The sequence below is a fragment of the Spermophilus citellus genome (assembly GCF_964194105.1).
Source record: "Spermophilus citellus genome assembly, chromosome: 2".
Taxonomy (NCBI): domain Eukaryota; kingdom Metazoa; phylum Chordata; class Mammalia; order Rodentia; family Sciuridae; genus Spermophilus; species Spermophilus citellus.
Window position 1 is genome coordinate 198,736,427 of NC_138183.1, and position 20,527 is coordinate 198,756,953.

A 20,527-nucleotide genomic window follows, 5' to 3' on the forward strand; every position below is an offset into this window, starting at 1 on the left:
TACAAAGTCTAAGCCTAGAATAAGTGGAATTCCAAGGAGTAGTGAGCATCCCAGCAGGATGATAGGACAGTCATGGGAAGCGAAAGGCAGAAGACAGGTCAGTGGAACCTAAGGAATTCTGACTACAAGTAGAAGGACCTCTTTCTCTAAACAAAGTGGCCCTGATCATGAGAAGGTGACTTTCAAAGCCCAGACCTGGCAGATGACTGAAAGTCAATGCAGAATGTTAGAATGGTAACATGAGCCAGAAGCAGAGAGCCCTTCCTATGAACCAGAGCCCATAAAAAGAAAGAGACGAGGCCTTAAAATCTGATTCTTCTTGTTATATTGGTACTAGAGAAGAAATACTATAATCCAGACACATTATATCTTGGATAAGTTTAATTATTATGGTGCTCCACTCTAAAGCATACACTTCAATTATTCCACCCTTATTACTCCTTGACTGGATGCATCTAAAGGCAGATATCAAGCAAATGGTAGAAAATTATTACAGCTGGCTGATGGTTATAACTAAAGGGGACCTAAAACAATCACCCATCCAAGCATATTTTAAGAGGAATTATTGGATGGAAAGCAGGGGCTATGATGGGGTACACATTCAGGGAGTCTTCTTAATTTCATTCTGTGGAATAAGTATGTAATATTACATTGTTGTTGGTGTCTCTTTAAAGCTCGCTTTAAAAGTATATCTTCCATTTTGAATATAGAAAGTCCATTTCTCTGCTACATTACACTAATGAATACTTTTAATATTATAAAATAACATGTTTTAATATGTTTCCTAAAACAACTTTATGAAATGTCATTGATAAGCAGTACTGTCTTTTGGAATGAGACTATGATTGAGAAACACCTTGGTGGGAACAAATGTCTTGACAGAGGCAAAAATCACTTATTATATAGCATTATATCTAATTCTAGATGTTACAGATACAAAGAAGAATGAGTTCACAATGTATTGGTAGTAGCAAGAAGTTATGAATTCATGTTATTCAACAGTTGAAAACGTTTCTTGAATGAAGGGATGGAAATTAGTGATCCTAAAATCAAACTTCTAAGTGAGATTAAAATACCATCCTGATGAAAAGATATAACTTGCTCTTGGATAGGCAGAATTAATATTGTCAAAATGACCATACTACCAAAAGCACGATAGAGATTTAATGCAACTCCAATCAAAATCCCAATGACATTACTCATAGAAATAGAAAAAGCAATCAAGAAATTCATCTGGAAAAATAAGAGACCCAGAATAGCTGAAGCATCCTTAACAAGAAGAGTGAAGCAGGTGGCATCACTATACCAGACTTTAAAATATACTACATTTTGGGAACAATTTTTACCACACGCACATCAGATGGAGCACTAATCTCTAGGATATATAAACAATTCAAAAATTGTATCACCAAAAAAAAAAAAAAACAAATAACCCAATCAATAAGTGGGTCAAGGAACTCAACAGACACTTCTCAAAAGATGATAGATAATCAATCAAAAATTTATGAAAAAATGCTCAACATCTCTAGCAATAGAGAAATGCCAAACAAAATTGCTCTCAGATTTCATCTCACTCCAGTCAGAATGGCAGCTATTAAGAACACAAACCACAATAAGTGTTGGTGAGGATGTACGGATAAGGGCACACTCATACATTGCCAGTGGGACTACAAATTGGTGAAACCAACCTGGAAAGTAGTATGGGGATTCCTTGGAAAATGGGGAATGGAACCACATTTGACCCAGCTGTCCCACTCCCCAGTTTATACTTAAAGGACTTAATAACAGTATACTATAGGAACACAGCCACATCAATGTTTACAGCAGCACAATTCGCAATAGTTAAATTGTGGATCCAACTCAGTTGCCCTTCAGTAAATGAATGGATAAAGAAAATATGGTATATGTATACAATGGAATATTACACAGCATTAAAAGAGAATAAAATCATGGCATTTGCAGGAAAATGGATAGAAAGAATACAAATGCCAATGTCTTCTCTGATAGAAGGATGCTGATTCATAATGGGGATGGGAGGAGGGAAACATGGGAGGAATAAATGAACTTCAGATAGGGGAGGGAGGGCAAGGAAGAGAGGATGGGGGTAGGTAAGATGATGGAATGAGATCTACATCATTATCCCACATGTATAAAAACACAAATGGTGTGAATCTACTTTTTGTTCAACCAGAAACATGAAAAATTGGTTTGACTTGTATAATATGAATTGAATTGCATTCTTCTGTTGTATATAACAAATTAAAATAAATAAAATTTAAAGTTTTTTAAAAATACCATTCTGATGACTCAAACTTCTATTCTAAGCTTTTAGCTTACCCTGATAAACATTAGTTGCTTACTTTTACTTCTTCACTCAGATACTTTAGTCATTTCTAATATACAGTCATGAAAAGAATTGGTACAGAAATGAAGTTCATCAAAAGCTCATCTTCTGATATTATGGACCAAGGTAGCTTCTGAGTAAATGGCAATTTCAGTATTTCAATTGCTCTTGCTAAAAGCTGGGGTGTTCTCCTTAAATCCTTTCCAGCTTTTACACTTTTCATATAGACTTTCTGTAAATATGGTGGACCCATAACTTCAATATTCACTCACCACCTTAACCTTAGTCATTATCATTTTTAACCCAAATTATTGAAAGACAGGCTATATTGTTTTCCCTAATCCTGTTCATACCCACCATGTTCCGTTGAAAGGGCTTCCTTATTTTTGCCTATAAATTAAATGAGACTCAGAATTTAAATACTGAAAAGAACATAGAAAATATTAAAAACTTATTTAATGACTAATTGAGAGATTTTGGTGGTACACAGTAAAATGAAGAATGTAATGGATACCTAAATGTTGGTTTAGCACATATTTGTAAAGAGAGAATGAGCATGAGTATTTTGAAAGTAGTTTAGAAAGTTTGGGATGAAGATGAAGATAGACCCATGGATGCCATATGATATCCCTTGAGATATTCAGATGAAATCAAGACATGTCCAGATTTCTACAGTTCCTGATCTTGGATTCATATCTCTCAAGTCCAAGATTTGAATAATTTGATGATCCCCTGCTTAATTTCCTGGTTACCAACTCCATTAACAATGGGGTTGAGGGCTGGTGGGATGAGGTGATGCAGGACATTGAGAAGAATAGGTACCTCTGAGGGTATCTTCTTTCCTGCCTTGTTTGTAAACATGAAGACTAGCAGCAGTGTATAGAAGAAAAGTATAAGAATGAGATGTGAACCACAAGTACTCAAAGCCTTGGTGGTTGCACCTCCCGACTGCAAGCTTGTAACAGCCCTAAAAATGAAGCAGTAAGACAGCAAGATGAGCACCCTGTCATAACCTAGAAGGCACCAAACACTCACGAATTGATAGAGCTTATTGAGGTGAATATCCCCACAGGAGAGCTTGGCTACAGAAATGTTGGCACATATACAGTTCTCAACCATGTTGCCTGCACAGTAATTGAGCCTAGCATCCAGACTGGAGTAGGCAGTGTGCATAGCAGATTATGGAAGACAATGAAGATGGCTTCATTGATGATAAACAGCTCTGTGATGATGGAGGAGTAGCACAGTGGGTGGCAGATGGACACATAGCAATAATAGGCCATGACCGGAAAGGTGGAAGATTCCATGGGGAAGAAGGTATTCATGATGAACATCTGCAGGAAGCAACCTGAAAAGCTGATGGTCTTCATGTTGAACCAGAAGATGAGCAGGACCTGCCAGAATCATTGTTCTCAAAAAACACTGTATATTCATTATCATCTTAGAGCACCTAACTCTTATGAAAAAGCTCAGAAGGTTTTTTAAAAGCAACCCACCCTGAAACCACAGCCCAACAACCCCCCGGGACAGTATCCTCATTTCAAATCCTTTCTAAGGCAATCTCAATCTCCAGAGTCTAACTTATACCCTTTCCTAATTCTAGAGACCAACCTTAGGTTTTAAAAAAATGCTTATTTGTAGCCCTGTCCTCTCCTGATCTCTATGATTCTTACCCGAACTCCAGTAGGCTTATCTGACCATCAGAGGAATTTTCAAGAAGTTCCTCCATACACATAAGAAACCTCTTACAACAAAGTTTCCTATCAAAGTACATGATACAAATGTACATCCAATTACATTTAGAAAGAAAATTCTAGAGCCCTGGAGTGTGGGAGTAGTATAATTCAGATGTTATGATCGGTAAGAAGAAAATTTAAATTTTAAATATCTCTTAGATATTGAGAGATGATCTGTTCACTGGAAATAATGAAAACTTAAAAAGACATGTGCATAAAGAATAAGAGGGCATATCTGTTTGGGATCTGGTGTAGTGGTTTTCCTTTAGGGATGGGAGGATTTATAGAAGCAAAACAGCATACTGTGTAAAGAAAGAAGGTTGAAATCTGGAAAACAGTATGTCGATTCCTTAGAAAATTTGGAATGGAACCACCATTTGACCCAGCCATCCACTCCTTGGTTTATATCCAAATGACTTAAAAACAGCATACTACAGTCATGCAGCCACATCAATGTTTATAGCAGCTTAGTTCACAATAGCCAAACTGTGGAACTGACCTAGGTGCCCTTCAATAGGTGAATGGATAAATAAACTGCGAGATATATATATATATATATATATATATATATATATATATATATATATATATATATATATCTCAATGGAATACTATTAATCAGCAATAAAAGAGAATAAAATCATGACATTTGCAGGTAAATGGATGGAGTTGTAGAATATCATGCTAAGTGAAGTAAGCCAATCCCAAAAAATCAAAGGCCAAATGTGATAAGTGGATGCTAATCCATAATGAGACGAGAACATGGGAGGAATGGAAGAACTTTGAATAGGGTAAAGAGGAGGAAGGGAAATGTAGAGGGCTTGAGGGTAGGAACGTTGTTGGAATGAGATGGACATCATTACCCTAGGTACACATATAAAGACACGAATGGTGTGAATCTACTTTGTATACAACAAAAGAAAATATTGTGCTCCATTTATCTACTATGAATCAAAATGCATTTGCTATCATGTATAACAAATTAGAACAATTAAAGAAGGAACTTATTTAATTGGTTGACTGCCTGGAAGAAAGTCTAGGGAGGGTCTGACCTTGGGGATGACTGTGAGGCAGAGGATGGCATCCAGCACAGAGAGGATGGCCAGCAGGTAGTACATGGGCTCATGCAGAGATGCTTCCTGCCAGATGGTCATTAATAAAACAAAGTTGGCCCCCAGGGCCAAAACCAGGAGAGGAGTCAATATGATAGAGAGCCAGTGCTGTGTATCTTGCATGCCTGGAAAGCAGATCATCAGGAATTCAATCACCTGTTCTTGTGTTGTTGGAGGATAATACCATGACCCCGTCAGGTAGGACTAGAAATGGCTGAGAGGAAAGAGTCAGCAATTATTAATAAACTCCTAACTGATCTGTCTACCTCTATTCTAGGCTTTCAGGTTTATCCACAATTCTATTGAATAATACTCTCCATTAAGTTTAAATTAGACTATATTGTTTAAATTGTTTTCCCATAGTACTCAATACTTTATGGGTAAATAATAACTCCCCTCACATGACTATGTCCCAGACAGATTCCACAATTCATTGATGCATATTTAGATTAGCCACACCAATAGGACATGGTTTACATTTTGTAAACACTGTTGTTTTGTGTATTTCATGTCCCTCTGGAATCCAATATTTTGCCCTCAAAAAAGTAACATCTGCTTGTCCTATTCTTATCTTCACGAAGATTGTACTTCCTAGAATGTTTTTCTTATTGCTCACCTTTAATGCTTTTCCTTTTCAATGTTCCCCTTTGTATGATCCTCAAATACTCCAAGAATGTAGCTAGTAAAGCGCTAAAAAACCTTGAATACACTCATGGATGTTTCCTGCTTTCCAAAAAGCCCATAAATGGAATTTTATCTTTTAATCATAGCATAGAAACATACTAGGCATTTAGTAACATAATAGTATTCAATAAGGATATTTCAGACATATGAGACTGGTTATTGGAAGCACCATAATGCCTTAAAAATGATCCTTAATTATTTAGAACCTCTGTAACTTGCTTGCCTAGCACCATTGCTTAGCACTCAGAAAAAGTTTGAATGATGCAGGAAAGAAACAATTTAGCAGTGATAAAAAAAATCAAAGCAAAGCTGGGAAGGATGGCACATGCTTATAATCCTGGTGGCTGGGTTGGCTGAGACAGGAGGAGCAAGTTCAAAGCCAGCCTCAGCAACACCGAGAAGCTAAGCAACTCAGTGAGACCCTGTCTCTAAATAAAATACAAAATAGGCTGGGAATGTGGCTCATTGGTCAAGTGTCCCTGAGTTTAATCCCTAGTATCCACCCTCCACCCCCCAAAAAAGACAGTTGGCTTGGTCTTGGAATATGGCTCAGTGGTAGAGTCTTATCAGACTCCACTTTGATCTCAGGCACACAGCACCTGAGAATAAAGGAACTCTCTTGTGAGACAACCACAATGTTTCACTGAGCCTAAACCTGATCACATAACAGTAACTTCATACAATGGACTTTCTTCAGAGCTACACAAATCTCCTAACATTGCACTTTGCAATTTAGTATGTAACTAAGAAATAAGCTGCATAATGTTGCTAGTCTGTAACCTGCCTAGTAATACAATGAACAATAATGTATTACTGATGCCAATGACCTAAAAGTAACTTACTGACATAAATAAAGCTGGCAGCTTGGACATTCTGCCACTCTGCCATCTTCCGTGCCCCTGCATCTTGTCTTTGTGTCTCTTATTATTTTCCTTACATTCAATCCCAAGTACCCTCTCCCCACAAAGACTCCAAGCAAGTTAAAGGTGAGAAAAATAAATACTAAAGGCACTTGTGCCATAGTTTTTGAGCGTGAATTTGGTAAGTATAAAAAAAAAAATCTTTGTTTTCAGGGAAAGAAGGAAATTAGGAAATGAAGTTTATCAGACAAAGAGAAACTGAAGGAATACCTAACAATACCTGTTGAGAGCCACAGCCCAAGGGGCCCCAGCAAACTTCCAGCTGATTGGCTCACTGTGGCCCCAGCAAACTTCCAGCTGCCAGCTGATTGGCTCCTCTGCAGTGATGCTCATTGGGCTGTTTCCCCACCCTTTCAGACCACGGGCTCATTAGGGGGGCTCTTTTGGCTCCGCCCATGTGACCCAGCCAATTGTCCTCAAGAGCTGGAGGACTGGGGGTTGAAAGGATCCCTGGAAGCTGGTGGTGGCAGTTGGGCTCTGAGGGAATTCCTGAAGAGTTCATGTGGTGCAGCATGTGTTCTAAAAATAAAGTTCATTTCTGCTTGACAAGTGGCTCGTGAATTGTGCCCAGCCAGACTGTGGCACATACCCTAGACATGATGCTCCACAAACTGGAGCCCTTTTCTCTATAAATCTTAACTAGCCAGGGACTGACTGGTGAAGTAGTTGTCAAGTTCTTCTGTGTTCTCCTCAGAAGCAGAGGGAGCATCTTTGCTTATAGTTGGATCTGGAGGGTACGTTGTTATGGGCACCTAGGATGTAAGATGCAAAATATTTCCCAAAGTTTGAAGCTTTTATATTTTTCTCAATATATAGTGTGGGCATCTCTTCAGAATTTTCTTTTCATCTAGACCATTGGTTCTCAAAGGAGACTATGCATCACCAAAGAACTTGTTAAAAACACAGATTTCTGGGCACAGCCCAATTCTGTAGACGTAGGATGATATGGCTTTCTAACAAATTTCCTAGGTAAAGCAGATACTGCTTTTCAGGGATAGGACTTCAGGAATGACCTAACTTCTCATTTAGGTTAACCTTAATCCAAGCCGTCTGTCTCAGTTCATAGAGCCTCAGCCACAGCTCTGCTCAGCTTCAGATATCAAATTGGCCGCCTCCCATGACCTTCTGTTCTTACAGTACAATTCTGGCTTTCTGATTTGAAATCTGTCTTCCTCCCATGGATTCTCTGAGAATACTATAAATTCCTTTTTTATCGTTTTGTCCCTCTGACTGGTTTCATCACTTAGCCATCTCTCCTAGGAGGATCAAAGCTCATTAAGGTCAAGGACAAGGCTTCCTTCCTTTTCCCTTCTGACAGTTGGCACAAATTAAGACGCTTGCATTATGCCTCTAATAATCAAAGAAGGAAACCTTCTGTGCCATCATCCTCCCTATCAGTGATAGAGCATGAGCTAAGCTGACCTACATCCTCACATGCTCATGTTTCTCTAATATCAGTGATCTCTATAGAGTACAATAACATTCTCTGAAATAAATAATGAAGAAAGTCAAAGAACAAACTCAAAGTGTCACTCATGCTTTGTTTGGAATACATCCAATGTACTGTTCCCAAAAAAATACTTAACAGAGAAAGTCTTCTCTACACAGCACTTTTGACCATCCAATGCTTTTCAGGCAAAGTGTGGCTCCTTGGCTTCTTGCTAACCCTATGCTTGTGGCTTTAGCCTCTGGATTCATTTATGAAAATGTTATCTGGATAAAGCCATTCTCCTGTGACCAGAAAGACAAATCATTGATCTTTGGGCTCCCGTGGGCTCTTGTGTCCCTGTAGATACACAGACATTTCCAAGATGAAAAGGGAGATTTCTGCATTTATATTCAAGTGGAGTAAGAAAAGTAATCAACTTATAGTCTCCCTGGAGGTGACTGAGAGTTACATAAATTCGTGTTTTCATACCTGTACTTTGGATGATAATGTCCATCACAATGCACCATCATTTCTAACCCTATGCTCCCTCCTTTCCCCTCCCACCCCTCTGCCCTATCTAGAGTTTGTCTATTTCTCCCATGCTGCCCTTACCCAACCCCTATATGAATCAGCCTCCTTATATCACATTTGGCATTTGGTTTTTTGGGATTGGCTGACTTCACTTAGAATTATCTTCTATAACTCTGTTCACTTCCCTGCAAATGTCATGATTTTATTCTCTTTTATTGCTGAGTAATATTTCATTGTGTATATATGCCAGGTTTTTTAAAGTCCATTCATCTATTGAAGGGCATCTATGTTGGTTCCCACAGTTTATCTATTGTGAATTGTGCTGCTATAAATATTGATGTGGCTGTGTCCTTGTAGTATGCCATTTTTAAGTCCTTTCGGTATAGACCAAGGAGAGGAATAGGTGGGTCAAGTGGTTGCTCCATTCCAAGTTTTCCAAGGATTCTCCACACTGCATTCCATATTGGCTGCACCAACTTGCAGTCCCACCAGCAATGCATGAATGTGCCTTTTTCCTCACATCCTTACCAACACTTATTGTTGTTTGTATTCTTAATAGTTGCCATTCTGACTGGAGTGAGATGAAATCTCTAATTCCTAGAGAAGTTGAATATTTTTAATATATTTGCTGATTGATTATATATCATCCTCTGAGAAGTGTCTGTTCAGTTCCTTGGCTCATTTATTGATTGGGTTATTTGTTTTCTTGGGAGTGGGGGTTTAGATTTTTGAGATTTTTATACATCCTAGAGATTAATGTTCTATCTGATGTGCATGTGGTAAAAATTTGTTCCCAAATTGAAGATTCTCTATTCACCTCACTGATTGTTTCTTTTGCTGAGAAGAAGCTTTTTTAGCTTGAATCCATCCCATTTATTGATTATTGGTTTTAATTCTAGCACTATAGGAGCCTTATTAAGAAAGTTGGGGCCTAATCTGACATAATGGAGAGTTGGGCCTACTTTTTCTTCTAGTGGGTGCAATGTCTGTGGTTTAATTCCTAGGACTTGATCCACTTTGAGATGAGTTTTGTGCATAGTGAGAGACAAGGGTTTAATTTCATTTTTTTGCATATGGCTTTCCAGTTTTCCCAGCACCATTTGTTGAAGAGTCTACCTTTACTCCAATGTCATGTTTGGTGGCTTTCTAATATAAGATAACTGTAATTATGTGGTTTAGTCTCTGTCTTCTCTATTATGTACCTTTGGTCTACAAGTCTATTTTGGTGCTAATACCATGCTGTTTTTTGTTACTATTGTCCTTTAGTATAGTTTTAGGTCTGGTATAGTGATGCCACCTACTTCACTTTCTTGCTAATGATTGCTTTAGCTGTTCTGAGTCTCTCCTTTATGCAGATGAATTTCATGACTGCATTTTCTATTTCTATGAGGAATGTCATTGGGATTTTGATTGGGTTGCATTAAGTCTGTATAGTGCTTTTGGTAGTATGGTCATTTTGACAATATTAATTCAGCCTATCCAAGAACAAGGGAGATCTTTCCATCTTCTAAAGTCCTCTTTAATTTCTTTCTTTAGCATTCTGTAGTTTTGTTGTAGAGGTCTTTCACCTATTTCATTAAATTGATTTCCCCCATTTTTTGAGGCTATTATAAATGGGGTAGTTTTCCCCATTTCCCTTTCAGTGGATTTTTCACTGATATACAGAAATGCCTTTGATCTATGGTGTTGATTTTCTATTCTCCTAGTTTGCGGAATTTGTTTACTAGTTTTTTCAGTTTTCTGGTGGAATTTTTGGGTCTTTAAGGTATATACTCATATTGTCTGCAAATAGTTATAATTTGAGTTCTTCTTTTTATATTTATTTTATTTTTTTTAGTGTTAATATTTTAGATGGTTTTATTTTTTTATTTATTTTTTTTTACTTTTTTTTTTATTGGTTGTTCACAACATTACAAAGCTCTTGACATAACATACTTCATACATTGGACTGAAGTGGGTTATGAACCCCCAATTTTACCCCAAATGCAGATTGCAGAGTCACATCGGTTACACTTCCACATTTTTACATAATGTCCTATTGGTAATTGTTGTATTCTGCTACCTTTCCTATCCCCTACTATCCCCCCTCCCCTCCCCTCCCAACTTCTCTCTCTACCCCATCTACTGTAATTCATTTCTCTCCTTGTTTATTTTCCCATTCCCTCACAACCTCTTGTATATAATTTTGTATAGCAATGAGGGTCTCCCTTCATTTCCATGCAATTTCCCTTTTCTCACCCTTTCCCTCCCATCTCATGTCTCTGTTTAATGTTAATCATTTCTTCCTACTCTTCCTCCCTGCTCTGTTCATAGTTGCTCTCTTTATATCAAAGAAGACATTTGGTATTTGTTTTTTAGGGATTGGCTAGCTTCACTAAGCATGATCTGCTCTAGTGCCATCCATTTCCCTGCAAATTCTATGATTTTGTCATTTTTTATTGCTGCATAGTACTCCATTGTGTATAGATGCCACATTTTTTTTATCCATTCATCTACTGAGGGGCATCTGGGTTGGTTCCACAGTCTAGCAATTGTGAATTGTGCTGCTATGAACATCGATGTGGCAGTATCCCTGTAGCATGCTCTTTTAAGGTCTTCAGGGAATAGTCCAAGAAGGGCAATAGCAGGGTCAAATGGTGGTTCCATTCCCATCTTTCCCAGGAATCTCCAAACTGCTTTCCAAATTGGCCGCACCAATTTGCAGTCCCACCAGCAATGTACAAGTGTACCCTTTTCTCCACAACCTCTCCAGCACTTATTGTTGTTTGACTTCATAGTGGCTGCCAATCTTACTGGAGTGAAATGGTATCTTAGGGTGGTTTTGATTTGCATTTCTCTGACTGCTAGAGATGGTGAGCATTTTTTCATGTACTTATTGATTGATTGTATATCCTCCTCTGAGAAGTGTCTGTTCAGGTCCTTGGCCCATTTGTTGATTGGGTTATTTGTTATCTTATTGTCTAATTTTTTGAGTTCTTTGTATACTCTGGATATTAGGGCTCTATCTGAAATGTGAGGAGTAAAAATTTGTTCCCAGGATGTAGGCTCCCTATTTACCTCTCTTATTGTTTCTCTTGCTGAGAAAAAACTTTTCAGTTTAATTAAGTCCCATTTGTTGATTCTTGTTGTTAACTCTTGTGCTATGGGTGTCCTATTAAGGAATTTGGAGCCCGACCCCACAATTTGTAGATCGGATCCAACTTTGTCTTCTATCAGACGCAGAGTCTCTGATTTGATATCAAGTTCCTTGATCCATTTTGAGTTAACTTTTGTGCATGGCGAGAGAAAGGGGTTCAGTTTCATTTTGTTGCATATGGATTTCCAGTTTTCCCAACACCATTTGTTGAAGATGCTATCCTTCCTCCATTGCATGCTTTTAGCCCCTTTATCAAATATAAGATAGTTGTAACTTTGTGGATCAGTCTCTGTGTCCTCTATTCTAAACCATTTGTCCACCCGCCTGTTTTGGTACCAGTACCATGCTGTTTTTGTCACTATTGCTTTGTAATATAGTTTGAAATCTGGTATCGCTATACCGCCTGATTCACACTTCCTGTTTAGAATTGCTTTTGCTATTCTGGGTCTTTTATTTTTCCATATGAATTTCATGATTGCTTTGTCAATTTCTACAAGATATGCCATTGGGATTTTGATTGGCATTGCATTAAACCTATAGAGAACTTTTGGTAATATTGCCATTTTGATGATGTTAGTTCTGCCTATCCATGAACAGGGTATGTTTTTCCATCTTCTAAGATCTTCATCAACTTCTCTCTTTAGGGTTCTGTAGTTTTCATTATATAAATCTTTCACCTCTTTTGTTAGGTTAATTCCCAAGTATTTTTTTTTTTTTGAGGATATCGTGAATGGAGTGTTTTTCCTCATTTCCGTTTCCGAAGTTTTGTCACTGATATACAGAAATGCCTTTGATTTATGCGTGTTGATTTTATATCCTGCCACTTTGCTGAATTCATTTATTAGTTCTAGTAGTTTCTTTGTAGACTCTTTTGGGTCTTCTAGGTATAGAATCATGTCATCTGCAAATAGTGATAATTTAAGTTCTTCTTTTCTAATTTTTATGCCTTTAATTTCTTTCGTCTGTCTAATTGCTCTGGCCAGTGTTTCGAGAACTATATTGAATAGAAGTGGAGATAGAGGGCATCCCTGTCTTGTTCCGGATTTTAGAGGGAATGCCTTCAACTTTTGTCCATTCAGAATGATGCTAGCCTGAGGCTTAGCATAGATAGCTTTTACAATGTCAAGGTAGGTTCCTGTTATCCCTAATTTTTCTAATGTTTTGAACATAAAGGGATGCTGTACTTTGTCAAATGCTTTCTCTGCATCTATCGAGATGATCATATGGTTCTTATCTTTAAGTCTATTGATGTGGTGAATAACATTTATTGATTTCCGTATGTTGAACCATCCTTGCATCCCAGGGATGAATCCTACTTGGTCATGGTGCACAATTTTTTTGATGTGTGTTTGTATTCGATTCGCCAGAATTTTATTGAGGATTTTTGCATCTAGGTTCATTAGAGATATTGGTCTGTAGTTTTCTTTCTTTGAGGTGTCTTTGTCTGGTTTCGGAATCAGGGTGATGTTGGCCTCATAGAATGAGTTTGGAAGAGCTCCCTCTTTTTCTATTTCCTGAAATAACTTGAAAAGTATTGGTTTTAATTCTTCTTTAAAGGTTTTGTAAAACTCCGCTGTATATCCATCCAGTCCTGGGCTTTTCTTGGTTGGTAGTCTTTTGATGGCTTCTTCAATTTCATCCATTGATATTGGTCTGTTCAAATTGTGTGTATCCTCCTGACTCAGTCTGGGCAAATCATATGACTTAAGAAATTTATCAATGTCTTCACTATCTTCTATTTTGTTAGAATATAGGTTTTCAAAATAATTTCTAATTGTCTTCTGTATTTCTGTAGGATCTGTTGTAATATTGCCTTTTTCATCCCGTATGTTAGTAATTTGAGTTCTCTCTCTTCTTCTCTTCGTTAGCATGGCTAAAGGTCTGTCGATCCTATTTATTTTTTCGAAGAACCAACTTTTAGTTTTGTTAATTTTTTCAATAGTTTCTTTTGTTTCAATTTCATTGATTTCCGCTCTAATTTTAATTATTTCTAGCCTTCTGCTACATTTGCTGTTGTTTTGCTCTTCCTTTTCTAGGGCTTTGAGGTGAAGTGTGAGCTCATTTATTTGTTGGTTTTTTCTTTTTTTGAGGAATGACCACCAGGCGATGAATTTTCCTCTTAAGACTGCTTTCATTGTGTCCCATAGATTCCAATATGTTGTGTCTGTATTTTCATTTATCTCTAAGAATTTTTAAATTTCCTCCTTTATGTCTTCTGTAACCCATTGATCATTCAGTAACATATTGTTCATTTTCCATGTGATGTAGGATTTTTCCTTCCTTCTTTTATCATTGATTTCCAGTTTCATTCCATTATGATCAGATAAAATGCATGGTATTATCTCCACCCCTTTATATTTACTGAGGGTTGCCCTATGGCATAATATATGGTCTATTTTTGAGAAGGATCCATGTGCTGCTGAGAAAAAAGTATATCCATTTGATGATGGTTGATATATTCTATATATGTCAGTTAAGTCTAGGTTGTTGATTGTGATATTGAGTTCTATAGTTTCTCTATTCAATTTTTGTTTGGAGGATCTGTCCAACGGTGAAAGAGGTGTGTTGAAGTCACCCATAATTATTGTGTTGTGGTCTATTTGATTCTTGAACTTGAGGAGAGTTTGTTTTATGAATGTCGCAGCACCATTGTTTGGTGCATAAATATTGATAATTGTTATGTCTTGTTGGTGAATGGTTCCTTTTAACAGTATATAATGACCTTCTTTATCCCTTTTGATTAACTTAGTCTTGAAGTCGATTTTATTCGATATGAGGATGGCCACTCCTGCTTGCTTACGAGAACTGTGTGCGTGGTATATTTTTTCCCATCCTTTCACCTTCAGCCTGTGTATGTCTTTTCCAATCAGATGTGTCTCCTGGAGGCAGCATATTGTTGGATTTGTTTTTTAATCCATGATACCAGCCTATGTCGCTTTATTGGAGAGTTTAGGCCGTTAACATTCAGAGTTACTATTGATATATGGTTTGAACTTCCATCCATGTTTGAATGTTTATCCTTTTTTTTAAAAAAATATTTAGTTTGTTTCTCCGTGATTATCTTTCCCCTCACCCTCTGTCTTTACTGAGGCACTTCCCACTGATGGTTTTGGTTATTGTTTTTCATTTCTTCCTCGTGTAGTGTTTTGCTCAAAATGCTTTGCAATGCAGGTTTTCTGGCTACAAATTCTTTTAGCTTTTGTTTATCATGAAAGATTTTTATTTCGTTGTCATATCTGAAGCTTAATTTTGCTGGATACAGAATTCTTGGTTGGCATCCATTGTCTTTCAGTGTTTGAAATACGTTGTTCCAGGATCTTCTCGCTTTCAGCGTCTGTGATGAAAAATCCGTTGTCAACCTTATTGGTTTACCCCTAAATGTAATCTGTCTCTTTTCTCTTGTAGCTTTTAATATTTTCTCCTTGTTCTGTATATTGGATAGCTTCATAACAATGTGTCTTGGCGTTGGTCTACTGTGATTTTGTGTGCTCGGTGTCCTGTATGCATCTACAATTTGTATATCTGTTTCCTTTTTTATTTCTGGAAAGTTTTCTGTAATTATCTCATTCAGCAGGTTATTCATTCCCTTGGCATGAATCTCTGTGCCTTCCTCTATCCCGATGACTCGTAAGTTTGGTTTTTTTAAGTTATCCAAAATCTCTTGTATGTTTTTCTCGTGATTTTTTACCAGCCTATCTGAGTTGGCTAGACTCTTTTCAAGTTGATATATTTTGTCTTCATTATCTGACGTTCTGGCTTCTACTTGCTCCACTCTGTTAGTGATACTCTCGATTGAGTTTTTAATTTGATTTATCGTTTCCTTCATTTCTAGAATTATTGTTTGATTATTTTTTATAATCTCTATCTCCTTATAAAGATGCTTAACTTCTTCTTTTAGCTGTTTATGTAACTCATTCTCAATGTGTTCTTTCGCTGCTTGAATTTGCTGTCTCGTATCCTCTTTGAGGTTCCATTCCATCTGTCTAAGGTGTTCCTTGAGGTCTTTATATGACCATTTTTCTGATGACTCTATGTCCTCCTGAATATTTAGGCTGTCCTGCATTGCTTGTACTCCTCTTCTTCCTTGCTTCTTGAAGCTGCTCATGTTGCTTCTTGTTTTGGTTGACTGCTGGGTTACTGTTACTTTCCTATAAATTTATTTGATGCTAGGGAGGAAAGGTATTAGAAGGGAAGGGAAGAAGTCACTAAGGAGAATGAGAGTAGGCAGGTAGAATTCAAGGAAGGGGGGATAAGAAAAATGAAAAGACAAAAGAAGAAAGAAATAGGAACTAAAAAAGAACAAAAATTTTAAAAAATATTAATAATAATTAAAAAAAATTAAAATTGAGATTAGAAGAGAAAGAAGGAAAAAAAGAGAAAAGAAAGAAAAAACAAGATTGAAAAATGAAGATGAAAGAAAAACCCCAATCAAAAAAAAAAAAAAACAATAAAAAAGACTAATAAATGCCGTCTTAGAGTTTGATTAACTTCTCTTCCACTAGGTGGCGCTGTGCCCCCCAGGTCAAGTCTTTCCCGTCAGTACGCGGGAACCAGTCACTGTGCAGCAGCTCCTCCCAGACTGGGCGAGTCTCCAATCCTGAGTGCCTAGGGTCTCCTCTTGTGTCCAAACACTTCCACTTTTCCTCTAGCCAGGCCCCTCTCACCACAATACTGGCTACAGGCCAGGTCTGCTGCTCCCGGGAGCCCTGTTTTCATGAACGACTGGGCTCACTCCTCCAGATTGCCATTCCCTCAGACCCTAAGCTTGTAGAGCTTGGTGCTGAGAATCCTCAGCGAATTTTGCTTGCCCTCCGGTAGTCACACCCCCGTAGCTGGTGCAAGAGACCTCAGCAGCCAGCCCTGGAGGGAGCGGCAGTCCCGCACCACCTCTGACTCCCTCGGGCTGGCTGTAGCACTCTTGGGAGAGCTGGGAGGGGCTCTTAAGGTTTCCCTGATGGGTGGAGAGGGAGAACCAGGAGACCACACACCTGCTGCAGCAGGCTTCAATGAATTTATCTCCTCCGCCGCAGTGCTGCCACGCCAGCCATCCGCCACAGTGGTGCCCTCCGCAAACGGCTGCAGTTCGCCTCCCCCTGCCGGGCGACCAACGCCACGGGCGGGTCCCCACTGTCTCCCAAGCCCCGCCTGGACCCTGCGGCCACTACCCACGAAGGCCCGGCAGGCATCCACCTCCGGGGAATGAGAAGGGCTGACCAGCCGCCTCAGCCGGATAGCTTAATGCTGAGTCGCAGCTGTCTGTCTCAGCTTTTCAGACGCGGTGGTGCGGGGCACGCACGGAACACGGAGGGGCTTACTCACTTCCCGCCGCCATCTTTCTCCTCTCGCTATTTCGGGGTGATGGCGGGGTGCTGGCTCGCTCTCTCCGGTGTGTCTCTGCCTTGAGCTCCCACGCCTCTCTCCGCTGCGGTTTCTACAGCCGGCGCTGCCCTGTTTGCTCTCTCCGCCCCCGGCGTTCCCGGCTTCTAGCCGCACCGCGGCCCGGTCCGTTTCTTTATGGCTCGCGGCTCCAGCGGCGCCCGGGGCCGGGGAGGCGACGGCCTGACTCCGGCAAGTACCACAGTCCCCAGGCCCCGAGTCCCGGCGGCCACACACCGACACTTCTAATAGGCCTACCAGATCCCTGCAGGACCCCTCTTCATGGAATTCTGCTAGAAGTTCCTCAGTGTGAAGACTGCCGCTGTTCCAAAGGGTCTTTTTGATCTCGTTAGTGCGGAGACATTAGAGTCGCTGCTTCCTCCTCGGCGGCCATGTTCCCTCCCCTCTTCTTTTTATATTTATATCCCTTTATTTTTTTTTCATGTGTCTAATTGCTATGAGCAGTGTTTCAAGAACTATGTTAAATAGAAGTGATGAAAGAGGGCATCCCTGTCTTGTTTCAGTTTTAGGGAATGTCTTCAATTTTTCTCCATTTGAATGATATTGGCCTGGGGCTTAGCATAGATAGCTTTTATGATGTTGAAGTATCATCCTCTTATCCCTAGTTTTTCTAGTGTTTTGAACATGAATTGGTGCTGTATTTTGTCAGATGCTTTATCTGCCTCTATCGAGATGATTATATGGTTCATATCTTTAAGTCTATTGATTTGATGAATTAAATTTATTGATTTTTGTATGTTGAACCAACCTTGCATCCTTCGGAAGATTGGAAGAGAGTATGAGGTGCACTATCTTTTTGATATGTTTTTGTATTCAGTTTGCAAGAATTTTATTGAGAAATTTTGCAACTATGTTCATTAGAGATATTGGTCTGAAGTTTTCTTTTTGATGTGTGTTTGCCTGGTTTTGGGGTCAGGGTGATATTGGCCTCATAGAATAAGTTTGGAAGCGTTCCCTCTTTTTCTATTTCCTGAAATAATAAGAGTATAGGTGTTAGTTCTTCTTTAAAGGTCTTGCAGAACTTGGCTGTGTATCCATCCATCTTGGTTGGTAGGCTTCTGATAGTATCTTCTATTCATCACTTGATATTGATCTGTTTAACTGTGTATGTCATACTGATTCAATTTGGGCAAATCATATATATGACTCTAGAAATTTGTCAATGCCTTCAATATTTTCTATTTTATTGGAGTACAAGTTTTCAAAAAAACTTCTAGTTATCTTCTGTATTTCTATAATGTCTGTTGTGATATTTCCTTTTTCATCATGTGTGTTAGTAATTTGAGTTTTGTCTCTCATTCTCTCCCTAAGGGTTTGTCAATTCAACATTAATCTTAATGGAGCACTACCATGTTGTGCAGAGCAACCACGCTTACTGTGTTGCTGTCTCCCCATCTACAAATGTGGGGCTTCCCACCATCATTGAGCTGCCTATCACAGCTCCTCATCTCCCAATGCAGCCACCATAGCCACCTCAACGTGGTAGCCGCACCTTGGAACACCTGACAGAGCCTGGAGGCAGCGACCAGCCTCAGCACTGCCTATCACAGTGATGCATCTCCAAACATGACCACTGACTGTCACCACATTGCCCACCCTTGCTGTCCCATTTCTGACTGAGTCAATCTCCATCTTGGAACATCTTCACTGTCATCTTGGGTTGCCTCTGCTAATGCCATTGCCATCTTGAGTTGCAGAAGCCTATGTCTTGGGACCCCAGCCAGGGCCTGGAAGCCCAACATCAAGGTACTTACAGGTTTGCTGCCAACACTGTCACCATCTAGGGATGTGTCTGCTTCCATCTAGGGACAACAGCCAGGGCCTCGAAGACCATAATCTAGGTTTCTGCAGTCTTTGTTATACATGAAGTTTCACTGCTAGCTGTGTTAATAGCCACCATCTTGCTGCAGAGGCAGTAGAGAGCCTTGCATGGGGTTGGTAAATTGGAAGAGAGTATGAGGGCATCTTGCCCCAGCTTGCTCAGCCAACCAGTCTGGCACTCACTGGGTTTCCATGGCCAACTTGGGATGGCACTTGCTGAACCTGACACCAGCCTGGTCCCCAATTCCTCAATCTGGCATCCACTGATCCCCTATTCCTGCCAGTTTGACAATCAATAGGTCCCTCTGGCTCACCAATCCCCAGTCTCCCAAACCCTCCCTAGTCACCAAACCAGCCCAGGGCTTGTAGCTTCATGGATGTCCCGGAGCTCCCAATGTCTGGTCCTGGCCCTCCCTATACAAAATAGCTTTCTACAACAGGCACACAAGTCCCAGTGCTCAGCTCTCAGGACCTCTGGAGAGAGAGGTCCATAATTGGGAATTCAAAAAGGCAGGGGGTGGAAGAGATACAGTTTAGAGACTAAATTAGAGACTAGGAATTGTGTGTCCACAAATGACATAAGGGGCTAAGATCAGGCTCCTACATTACATGAATAGATCCCAAAGGAGATTCCTGGGATACAGTCTTCCAATGGGGACTGACAATTGCTATAACCTGCCTCCAGGAGTTCCACCTCCAAGACTCGCTCTCCTATCCTAGTAACCCTCAACTTCCTAAGGGTGGAGATAGCAGCAAACTCCAGAGAACCCCCACTATGGGATGAGAGGGGAAGCAGAAAAACTATGGAACTCCCATGGAAACAATTGTTGAATTTTCCTTTGAGTTTTTTTTTTTCCTTTTCTTTTCCCACCCTCAGTTCCCCATCATTTTTGAAACCAAATATTTTTCATGCATCAGGCTATTGAGGACTGGGATGTCTGAAAAGTACACTACAGTCTTGTTGTATATTATTTTATTTATTCATTTTTTAACTCTCTCTATATATTTTCCTCTCACTTATCTGTTTCCCCAGGTTCTCTTTCTCTCTTTTGTCCTGCTAGCAGGCAACTTCTATTGATTCCTATTTTTACTCTTTCTATGATCTAATGCTTCTGTCTCCCCCCCCACACACACACACACATTATAGACATCACATCTTACACCTCTCCTGTTCTCTCTTTGTCTACCACTAGAAATTGTGGAGCCTTTTGCAAACTTACTGTTTATATTGTAGACAATAATTGAACACATCATTTCTGTTTATTGTGACAAAATTGTAAATGTCTTGATAGGAGCTATTTTGTTGAAGGCTCCATATTATTTACATTGGGTACTGTTAATATTGTTCTTCCCCTTAAAGGCAAATTATTGGAAACCTACAGGGGCACTATAAGTCTATAGGGTAGAAACTGCAATA

General features: G+C 39.3%; 1 pseudogene across 1 annotated transcript; it reads right to left on the reverse strand.

Moving 5' to 3' along the window:
- Positions 1-3,043: 3,043 nt before the first annotated feature.
- LOC308634725 (olfactory receptor 56A4-like) lies at positions 3,044-19,091 on the reverse strand (annotated as a pseudogene). The gene is made up of 4 exons: positions 19,044-19,091; positions 7,441-7,548; positions 5,133-5,396; positions 3,044-3,738 (listed from the first exon to the last, which is right to left on the reverse strand). The product of its transcript is annotated as an olfactory receptor 56A4-like (transcript).
- Positions 19,092-20,527: the final 1,436 nt, after the last annotated feature.